Here is a 12,372-nt window from a genome sequence, read left to right as displayed (position 1 = left end):
TCCAGGGGAGGGGTGAACATCGCACTGCATTTGCATCCCATTTACGGGCTGTGTTCCAAGGAGTGAATGGAACAGTATTAGATCGAGATCATTTAAGACCAGAGGTCTCAAATAGATGGCTGAGGACACCTGTGTCTCACTGTACTGATGGATCTAAAAAGGCATTGGAAATGTTGGATTGTTCTGAACCTACACATACTAAGGCATGGGTGCTGAGGAAAATGAGAAGAGTGTGGGAAAAGCAGATACAAAGTCCCTAATGGGAATGTGATGTCTATTAAAAGTCAGACAACTGCTGGTTGCCGAAATTAGGGTCGGGGACACAACTCGAGGGTCTCCCCGCTACACTATCAAGGGGCAAGGAAAGGCAGAAGAAATGGAACAGTGCCGGGACCAGGGAGAACTGGAGTAATTAAATGTTGTGACTGTGGTCAAGAGGGCACATTAAGAGAGAATGTCCAAACCCGAGATGAGAAGAGCAGAGCAAAACGGTTTGCTCTTGGAGAGGCCAGAAAGAGCAAGACCACCAAATAACCTGATGGAGACACCACCATCCAGGGAATTGTACACTGAGCTTGGGTAATGGAGTCAGGCCTCACCAACATGGGTGTGTAACACAAGGTAAGGTGAAACTGGAAGACCTCCAGCGAGTGGTAGGGTTGGTGGCTGTCATGCTAGCTTTTTATGAGACAGTAGAGGATCCTGAAACACCATCAACACCACTAATGCAAGGAAAAATTATCCCAAATGGATTCACAGGACATTGACGAGTGGGACATGTGAGTGTACCATTGGAAGTTAGAATAGGAGACATAACAATGGAACATTCAGTGGTGCTGGTGGAATTACCTGGGGGCAGGAACATACAGTATACTGGGGAGTGATTATGCAACCAAAGTGGGGCTTTGTTTTGACCCAGTTAATTGCATGATTTAGCAATGCCAAATGAGATGATTAGCCTATAACACAGGACACAAGGACGTTTGCAAGGTGCAAACATTACTGTGGAAAGATGGCTGGTAGTGTCTGCATACAAGGTCCAGATAACAAACCACAGAAGTAATATGGGTTTCCCCAAAAAGGAGAGGAATATGTAGGTAAGGTAATACAGAGTTTGGTACAACAAGGGGTACTGAGGCCAGTGGCCTCCAGTAATAACATACCCATATGGCTAGTGAGGGATCCAGACGGTAGCTGGAGGTTGACAACAGACTGTCGAGAGCCGAATAAAGTAACCCCAGTAACAGCCCCAACTGTAGCAATTAAACTGGAGACAATGGTCAAACAAAATGAAAGAGCACAGTGGTTCACAGTTTTAGACATAAATAATGGATTTTAGTCTATCCCACTAGAAAGAGAGTGTCAAGACAAGTTTGCATTTACCTTTCAGGGGCAACAGTATATGAGAAATGCCCTGCTACAGGGGTTAAATAATTTCCCATCTATATTTCACCAGTGCTTAGGGGAGGGGTTAAATGGTTTTCAAAGCATGAGTGCTTGGTATAATTTTTAGATAACCTACTTCTGCAGACTGAAACCAGGCAGAAACATTATCAGCTGTTGACAGAACTGTTGCAATTATTACTTGCATTGGGACTAAAGGTAAACCCTAAAAATAACACAGGTGATGAAACAAGAAGTTAGTTATTTGGGATTGATCTTGCCACCAGGAAAAAGGAAAATTGACAAGTGAAGAGTAGAATCGGTTAAGAAACTGTCTATTCCCCAAGACCTGAAAGGGCGGCGGTCCTTTCTGGGGCTGGTAGGATACTGTAGGGATTACATTGATGGATTTTCCACTAAAGCAGCTCCTTTAATGGAGTTAGTGAAAAAGAATGTGGCGTGGGAATGGAAATCAGAGCACACCCAGGTCATCACAGACCTGATGCAGGCATTGGCTGCTGAGCCTGCTTTAAAAGGCCCAAATCTAAATGAACCATTCTCATTGGAGATGGCCACAACTAATGCCACCCCCTCAGCAGTGCTATTATAGGAGACATATGGGAAGTTAAGACCAGTAGCGCATGCATCACGCAAGCTCTCACCAGTAGAACAGGGGTATACTGTATGTGAAAAACACTTGTTGGCAGTTTTCTGAGTGGCACAACATTTCGCCGACATCGTGGGACTTACAATACTGACAGAACACACCCCCATACAATTGCTGCTGGATGGAAGGATTAAAGATGGTTCAGTAAGCCAAAACAGAATTGCTAGATGGACATTGCTGTTGCAAGAGAGAAATATAACCGTAAATTAATGACCATTTGTATCAAAGCGAGAAGGAGGGGGTGAAAGCAGATCAGACAAAGTAATGCCTGAGAACAAAGACACAAAGGAGAAGGAGAAACCCCATTTTAAAATTTTTGTAGCAGGCTCCCCATCAGCACAGGATGGTGAGAGGGGACGTGGGTGTAGTAAACATGTAGAAGATGAACATGGTCAGTGTTGTTGCGTGAATGAAATCACTGGAGAAAATTACTGGTAGATACAAAGCAGCTTCTTTATTCAATAAAACAAGATAAAACAGGCATCATACGGAGATGCTTTCAGTGGAAAGGTCTGCTGGCCCAACGTGGGGCTCAATATTTACATGCAAAACACAAAGGACAATTCCATATTTACAAACTACTTTTGAAACTACATACAAACTCCACATCTCTTGATACGCATCCAACCATAGACACCAACATCGTCTGGACTGGGATTCACAGCTTTTAGGAATCCATTATTCCTAATTAAATCCACAATACATATTCAAAGGCAGAAGACTGGTAGCTAAAGCCATTTGCTAAATATAAGTGACCTAAACCCAAAAATCACTCAACAGTCAGGAAAGATAGTGTAGCTTTGAAGTCACCCAAGACCATGAGTGCACAGGCAGCAGAATTAACAGCTGTAGCATATGTGGTTAGCCACCCAGAACATTTTCCACTCGGGTCAGTCATACACTCTGATAACATTTACGTTTGTAACAGCCTTACAGAACATTTGCCTCTGTAGGAAGCCAGACGGTTTGTTCCAGCTGATCGAAAACCCCTCCCATCTCCTGCTTTATTACAATCTATACTCAAGAAGGCAAAGGGAAAAGAATACGGATTTATAAAGGTGAAAGTCCACTCTAAACTATCTCCTAAGGGATAGAGAAAGGCTGATGAATCGACGAAGCAAGAGGCAGGAATGGCAACCGCAGACTGGGGAGATTGGGAGGCAGAAGGAACAAGTTAAGATTGTGGATTTAACAGAGGAGCAGAAGAATGATAAAAAATTTTTAAAAATACAAGGAGCAGGGTATGAAATATACAAAGAGCACAAGGGACTGTTTGTCAAAGATGGGATTGTCCTATATGAAGGAAAGCTTGTGGTTCCAGAGGGAGGAAGGAACCAGGTGATCCATTGGTACCATGATGTAAGGGGACACCAGGGGTGCGAAAGCACCCTGGAAAAGATTAAGGAAGTGGGCTAGTGCCTAAGATGAAGGAGGGTGTGGAACATTATGTCAAAAATTGCTTGATCTGTGCACAATATAATCCTGACAAAATTTAAAGAAAGGAGCCCTCTGACACACCAATCCAGTGGAAGGGCCTTGGGCTAATTTGCAGTTAGATTATGTTGGTCCCTTACTGCCTACTCCAGGAGGGTACAAATATATTCCGGTAGTAACAGATACATAGAAACATAAAAAACCCACAGCACAATACAGGCCCTTCAGCCCACAAAGCTGTGCCGAACATGTCCTTACCTTAGAAATTACCTTGGGTTACCCATAGCCCTCTATTTTTCTGAGCTCCATGTACCTATCTAGGAGTCTCTTAAAAGACCCTATTGTATCTGTCTCCACCACTGTCGCCAGCAGTCCATTCCACACACACACCACTCTCTGCGTAAAAACTTACCCCGATATCTCCTCTGTACCTACTTCCAAGCACCTTAAAAATATGCCCTCTTGTGCCAGCCATTTCAGCCCTGGGAAAATGCCTCGGACTATCCACATGATCAATGCCTCTCATCATCTTGTACACCTCTATCGGGTCACCTCTTGTCCTCCGTCGCTCAAAGGAGAAAAGGCCAAGTTCACTCAATCTACTCTCATAAGGCATGCTTCCCAATCCAGGCAACATCCTTGCAAATCTCCTCTGCTCACTTTCTATGGTTTTCACATCCTTCCTGTAGTTAGGTGACCAGAAATGAGCACAGTACTCCAAGTAGGGTCTGACTAGAGTCCTTTACAGCTGTAACATTACCTCTCAGCTCCTAAATTCAATCCAATGAAGACCAATGCACTGTATGCCTTCTTAACCGCAGAGTCAACCTGCATAGCAGCTTTGAGTGTCCTGTGGACTTGGACCCCATGATCCCTCTGTTCCTCCATACTGGTAAGAGTCTTACCATTAATACTACATTCTGCCATCATATTTGACCTATGAAAATGAACCACTTCACACTCAGCTGGGTTGATCTCCATCTGCCACTTCTCAGCCCAGTTTTGCATCCTTTCGATGTTCTGCTGTAACCTCTGACAGCCCTCCACACTATCCACAACACCCCCAACCTTTGTGTCATCAGCAACTTTATTAACCCATCCCTCCACTTCCTTATCCAGGTCATTAATAAAAATCATGAAGAGCAGTGATCCCAGAACAGATCCCTGGCGCACACCACTGGTCACCAACCTTCATGCAGAACATGACCCGTCTACAACCACTCTTTGCCTTCTGTGAGCAAGCCAGTTCTGGATCCACAAAGCAATGTGCCCTTGGATCCCATGCCTTCTTACTTTCTCAATAAGCCTTGCATGGGGTACCTTATCAAATGCCCTGCTGAAATCCATATACACTACATCTACTGCTCTACCTTCATCAATGTGTTTAGTCACATCCTCAAAAAATTCAATCAGGCTCATAGGCACGACCAGCCTTTGACAAAGCCATGCTGACTATTCCTAATCATATTATACCTCTCTAAATGTTCATAAATCCTGCCTCTCAGGGTCTTTTCCATCAATTTACCAAACACTGAAGTAAGACTCACTGGTCTATAATTTCCTGGGCTATCTCTACTCCCTTTCTTGAATAAAGGAACAACATTTGCAACCCTCCAATCCCCTGGAACCTCTCCTGTCCCCATTGATGATGCAAAGATCATTGCCAGAGTCTCAGCAATCTCCTCCCTCGCCTCCCACTGTAGCCTGGGGTGCACCTCATCCAGTCCCGGAGACTTATCCAACTTGATGCTTTCCAAAAGCTCCAGCACATCCTCTTTCTTAATGTCTAAATGCTCAAGCTTTTCAATCCACTGAGTCATCCCTATAATCGGCAAGATCCTTTTCTGTAGTGAATACTGAAGCAAAGTATTCATTAAGTATCTCTGCTATCTCCTCTGGTTCCATACACACTTTTATACTGTCACACTTGATTGGACCTGTTCTCTCACATCTTATCCTCTTGCTCTTCACATACTTGTAGAATGCCTTGGGGTTTTCCTTAATCCTGCTCGCCAAGGCCTTCTCATGGCCCCTTCTGGCTCTCCAAATTTTATTTTTAAGCTCCTCACTGTTAGCCTTTTAATCTTCTAGATCTCTATCATCACCTAGTTTTTTGAACCTTTTGTAAGCTTTTCTTTTCTTCTTGACTAGACTTTCAAAAGCCTTTGTACACCATGGTTCCTGTACCCTACCATCTTTTCCCTGTCTCATTGGAATGTATCTGTGCAGAACACCACACAAATATCCCCTGAACATTTGCCACATTTCTGCTGTACATTTCCCTGAGAACATCTGTTCCCAATTTATGCTTCCAAGTTCCTGACTGATAGCTTCATATTTCCCCTCACTCCAATTAAACACTTACCTAAGTATGCCTTTAGGTGGACATCATTGTGTGAGAAATGGGAAAAATTGGGATGAGGGGGTTCCTCTCCTTTTATTTATTGTTGGAAATTTGATTCAGAAGGCAGTGAAGGGTAATTTGTTGGAACCTGTGTTCAGTTACAGGTCAAAAGGACCTTTGACCCTACTCAGAGAACTCTGGAAGGGATTTAGTAAGCCTTGTGTCCTTGCTAAGGAAAGTTTACACAATAGTCGAGTCAAAATAAGACACTTGTTTGCTAGAATTGCAGCTGGGAGAATTGTTGTAGAACAAAATGGAGTCATGAAATCTGATAATGAAATGGCATCTTCACAGAGTGAACTTTGAGGAAAGTAAAAGGGTTGAACAAGGAATTAGAAACAAGAAAGAACAAAGAAAGAGAATGGATGACTATTGATAGAGTGGGGAAAGCTAAATACCTTATTAAGATTGACTTTTTAAAAGGATACTGGGGTGTTCCTTTAACAGAGAGGGCTAAAAAGATATCAGCATATGTGATACTGTCGAGACTGTATGAATACAATGTTTTGCCCTTCGGGATGAAAAATGCACCAGGGACATTTCAAAGAATGATCAATTCTGTGATTGGAGGTTTAGAAGGCACAGGAGTTCATATCAATGATTTAGTGGTCTGGAATGATACGTGGGAAGAGCATATTGCAGCTGTAGAAAAAAGGTTTGACAGACCTTCCAAGGCCAATCTTACAGTGAACCTTGCCGGAAGTGAGTTTGGCCATGCCATAGTTACATACCTGGGCTATGTAGTAGGCCAAGGCCAAATGGCTTCTGTACAGGCCAAGGTTCAAGCTATTGCTGAAGTTCCTGTTCTGACTGACAAGAAAGCTTTGAGAAGGGTTTTAGGAATGGTTGGGTATTATCGTAAGTTATGTAAGAAATTTGCTGACATTGCTCTCCCTCTAACAAAGCTCCTAGGGAAGAGTGAAAGATTTGCATGGAATGACCTTTGCCAGGAGGCATTTGAACGTTTGAAAACCATCCTGTGTTATCATCCTGTGCTCAAAGCACCGGATTTCTCAAAACCATTCTCAATCGCCACAGATGCTAGTGGCGAAACTGCTGGGGCAGTACTGTTACAGAAGGGTGCGGATGACATTGAACATCTAGTAGTTTATTTCTCAAAGAACTTTAATGTACACCAGAAAAATTATTCAATTGTTGAAAAGGAATTACTAGCACTTATTCTGGCTTTACAACATTTTCAGGCCTATGATCAGAGACCTCAAAACCTTTCTGTTGCTCAGAGACCACTTGTGGTTTACATGGGTTATAATCCGTTGATGTTTCTAACTAAGATGAAGGATAAGAATAGAAGGTTGTTAAATTGGAGTCCGATATTGCAGGAAGGTGACTTAAAAATCAAACATGTAAAAGGTACTGATAACATCATAGCTGATTGCTTATCCCGATGTTAAGTTGGAAACTGTAACCATTTTTGCTTTGTCATCTGATGTTTTTTCCCTGTATTGTTTAAAACCCTGTGATGGACATTTAAAAAAAAATCGTCTTCGACAATTTTTTTTCTCTGAGGAAGGGGAGTGTGAGGGTATCCTGGAGTACCCCTATTAACTGTGCTTTTGAAGAGAGAGAGAGAGTTATTTACCACCGATATGTTGCTTTTATAAAGAGAGAGAGAGAGCGAGAGAGAGACGAAGATTAGGGGTTGGACTGTCACTTTAAGGCATTGGAAGTAACTTTGGATTTTTACTGAGTTGGGTTTGGAGACAGCACCGAGCAGCTCGAAAGTTGCTATGGTGACCCAAGGCAGGTTGTTGATGTTACTTTCAAGGACTTGTTGCCTGCTTGCGTTTCTTTGCAGACAAAGGAAGGAGGGACTCTTTGAATGACAGGTGATGCTCAGCCTGGTGAACTAAATAGGAGGTCAGATGATACAGACCTCAGACACATGATCTGAACACTGAATGAGTCTTGTTGTGCCTGCAGAGAAAGTGGGTTTTGGGAGGATCGATCCAAATTGCTATTCCAGTGAAGGAGAAGAGGTTGACTGGTGGGGAGTTGCCTATGTGTCCACCCTTGCCGGGGTGATAGCTCCACCACAGGAAAACCGGTCCCCCTAGTTAATGTCACAGTTGGTGACTTGTGAAGGGTTTCAGAGGACGACGAGAAGATCGATGGCAACAGCTCACCTGAAGACTCAAATCTCTCTCTCTCTCTCTCTCTCTCTCTCCATCACTATTCAACTACATACCACGAACTGAACTGAACTGAACTTTACTCAACATCATAAGACTGTTTCTTTTTACACCTAGACTTAAAGAATCTTGGTTTTCATACATATATTTCCACACTTACTGATTTATGTACTTATATATATATTCATTGCTAATCTGTGTGATTTATTTACATTGATATTACTGTGTTGCGTGGTTACTAATAAATATTAGTAGTTTATAGCAATACGAGACTCCAAAGTGGTTTCTATTTCTGCTGGTTTCTTTATCCCTATCACGGGGTACATGACAATGGCCCTGATTTGGGATAGTTGAGGATGGAACAAATGTTCCAAGAAGATGGGGACAGGTCCTATCAAGGGGGTAATCTTCAGTTCCCTCACCCTGAGAACCAGGGGAGTTCTGTCAAAAAATCAAAGGAGAAGGAAAATATACCAGTGCTTGTCTCTCCTATCCTGAAACAAAATTGGGTGAAGAGAAATGGATGCCTTGAGTCCAAAGACAATTGGGAGTCCGGATTGGATGGTCTAGAAAAATCAATTAGAAAACATGGTATTAAAATAATGTAAGATGTAAATTGGAAATGAAAGCAGAAGTGACTTTTTTGTGTTACAGGTGTAATACACCATGAAGAAAAAAATATATTTTGTTGAGATGAGATTAGCCATGACTGGGGCCATGGTCACTTGCTCCAGAGCCATTACAGTGAACAAACGTATCAATGGTGAGGTTGTTGCTTGGAGAACAGTCAGAGAACAGAAACAAATCTTCTCTATGGACATGGGTAATGCAGGCTAACAAAGGAGAAATGGAGGACTCAAATTGGTACAGGTCGACTTTCACCAATCCAGCACCATTGGGACCTGAGGAGTGCCGGATTAGTGAAAACGCCGAATTACGGAAGGATCACATTAAGCATAATCAGTGCCGGATTATCAAAGGAACCGGATTACAGGTAGTGGATTAATGAAGGTCGACCTGTATTGTGCTGAGGGACATGGCTTGACATGCATGGACAAAACCCTAGATATTCCAGAAGGTACAAAGGTACAGTTCTAATGAAATAAATTTCTAGAGATGACACTATTCAATATCCTGGAGGGAATAATCCTAAATCAGTTTTTCTGTCCAATTATTGAGAAGCCTTCAGGGAATGATGGTAAGATTACAGTTCTGTAGGATAACACTCATGTGAATATTGAGTGGAGCAGTAATCTACACAAACAGTATATCAACTGGGATTGCCACCCCAGTCGTTTCTTGAAGGGTTGCTTCTATCATTATAAACTGTCCACTGGAGAATGTGGTACAAAGGGAGAGTAGGGTTGGGAAGGTGCTATAGGACATCGGGAAGAGTTTCTGTCAGGGCCCTGGCTCTTTCCAGGTTTTCAAGATTATTAGAAAAATCACTACCCCACACCCTCGAGTGATGGAAACTACACCAGAGCCTAAATGTAGTGAGTCCCAGTGTAATACAAATGGGGTAGGATTAGCATTAGAAAAGACAGGAGAGTTTGTCACTTTGATACCAGGGTAGCAGCATGTACATGTAATCATTAATCTAACTGAAATAACGGTGCCTGAATGGTGATCACCTACAATGAAACAATTATTTACTCACCTTCTTGGCAGACAACTAAACTGCAGTGAGATTAACCAATCAACAAGATAGATAGGTAGATACTTTATTGATCCCAAAGAAATTACAGTGTCACAGTAGCATTCCAAGTGCACAGATATACAAATATTAGAAGAGAAGTAAGAAATGATAAAAAAATAAGTTACCTCAAACAGTCTAACAGGAGGGGCTCATTACTTCCCCAGATATAGGAGGACTCATTATAGGGCCTAATGGCTGAGGTTAAGAATTGTCTCATATAGCACTCATTGGAGCGGTGCAGTTGTCTTCATCTATTACTAAAAGTGCTTCTCAGTTCAGCCAAGGAGGCATGCAGAGGGTGAGAGGCATTGTCCAGAATTGCCAGGATTTTCCATCGGGTCCTTAGTTCTACCACAGCCTCCAGCGTGTCCAGTCTGACTTTTATAACAGAACCAGCCTTTCTAATTATTTATTGAGCCTGTTGGCATCACCTTGTTGATGCCATTGCCCCAGCACAACACCACATAGAAGATTGCACTTGAAACAACAGACTGAAACAACATGTGGAGGAGCGGCCTGCATACTCCAAAAGACTTCAGTCTCCTCTGGAAGTAGAGGTGGCTCTGGCCCATCTTGTACACAGCCTCTGTGTTCATGCTCCACTCAAGTCTGTCATACTCCCAGGTGCTTGTAGGTCCTCACTACATCCATGTCCTCACCATCAATAGTAGCAGGCTCACCATCTCCTTTGTCTTACTGATGTTGAGCTGCAGATGATTCAGTTTGCACCATTTGACAAAGTCCTCCCACAGGGCTCTGTATTCATCGTTCTGTCCTCCCTTTATACACTGAACTGCTGTTGAGTCATCAGAGAAATTCTGCAGACGACATGATTCAGCATTGTATATAAAGTCCGAGGTATACAGGGTAAACAGGAAGAGAGACAATCCAGTCCCCTGTGGGGCACCGGTGCTGCTTATAGCGATAACTGACACACAGCTCTGAAGCCACGCAAACTGTGGTCTGCCAGTCAGGTAGCCCATTATCCAGGATACATTGGAAGTGCCAAGCTGCATTGAATGGAGTGAAGGTAAGTCCTTGATGACTGGGGACTTGGAATTCCAGGCAGCTGGGGGTGTGAAAATCAGGATGATAGCAGTTGGTATGTGGATGGTGTATAGGGCGAAGAAGGGATGTAGACAGTGGTAGCCTGTGTAGTTCATCCACGTGTTGAACTGGAGGAGGGAAGGTGTTGGTGCTGAGGGAGCATTGGGTGAATCAGCATCTTTAATGTTTGCAAACAAGAGATTCAAGCTTTATTTTCTCTGGTATGACACTTGACAACTGCTCAAAGGTGGGAGGAGAAGATGGCGGCGCACCTGCATGTGTGCAGCCCTCCGGTGAAAAATGATACTGTTTCTGTTAAATAGGGGCCGTGGACAATTCTGATTTGATGGACAATGGACGTGAAAGCACAGAGGCACATCTGGAGAAATTTCTGAAATGCCCGTTTGCTGCTGTCGTTACTGTGTGGTTGGGAATCTTTCGGAGGGTAGGCCTCAAAATCCCCGGCCTTGCTTGCTTTTGGTGACCGAGAGGAGGTCGAATCATTTGGACAGAGATGGCGCTTAGTGCTCGGCGTCGGAGAGCTGATCAGAGCTCGAAGTTTTCAGATGACTCGGAGTCAGATTGTGGTCGGCATGGCAGGGAGAGTTTTTCTTCCTTCTCCCATCTGCGTGAGATGTGGGACATTTGAGAGACCTTGAACTTTACTGTGCTCATGGACTTCTTCATCAAGTTATGGTATTGTTGCACTGTTGTAACTATATGTTATAATTATGTGGTTTTGTCAGTTTTTTCAGTCTTGGTCTGTCCTGCGTTTCGTGATATCACACCGGAGGAAATATTGTATCATTTCTTAATGCATGCATTACTAAATGACAATAAAAGAGGACTACGTGTCTTCATAATCATAAAGATTGTCAAGGGAGAAATATGGTTGAAGTTTTATATTCTAGTCCTCTTGAAATGAACACTAACATTGCATTTGGCTTCCTCACCACTGACTCAACCAGCAAATTAACTTTTTAGAGAATCCTGCACAAGGACTCCCAAGTCCCTTTGCACCTCAGATTTTTGTTTTTTCTCTCCATTTAGAAAATAGTTAACATTTTCATTTTTTCTACCAAAGTGCATGACCATACACTTTGAAGCTCTGTATTCCATCTGCCGTTTCTGTGCCCATTCTCCTAATCTGTCTGAGTCCTTCTGTAGCTTCTCTATTTCCTCAACACTACCTATCCCTCCACCTATCTTCATATCATCTACAAATTTTGCAACAAAGCCATCAGTTCTATTTTTCAAGTCATTGACATATAATATAAAAAGAATTGGTCTGAATACAGATCCCTGAGGACCACCATTAGTCACCAGCAGTCAGCCAGAAAAGGTTCCCTTTTTCCCACTCTTTGCCTCCTGCCAATTAGCCACTGCTTTATCCATGCTAGGATCTTTCCTTAATACCATGGGCTCATAGCTGGTTAAGGAGTCTCATGCATGGCACCTTGTCAAAGGCCTTCTGAAAATCCCAGTACACAACATCAACCGATTCTCCTTTGTCTATCCAGTTTGTTATTTCTTCAAAGAATTCCATCAGATTTGTCAAACAAGATTTTTCCTTGAGGAAACCATGCTG

This window comes from Mobula birostris, chromosome 14 (assembly GCF_030028105.1).
Source record: "Mobula birostris isolate sMobBir1 chromosome 14, sMobBir1.hap1, whole genome shotgun sequence".
Classification (NCBI taxonomy): domain Eukaryota; kingdom Metazoa; phylum Chordata; class Chondrichthyes; order Myliobatiformes; family Myliobatidae; genus Mobula; species Mobula birostris.
This window is presented reverse-complemented; position numbering follows the sequence as displayed.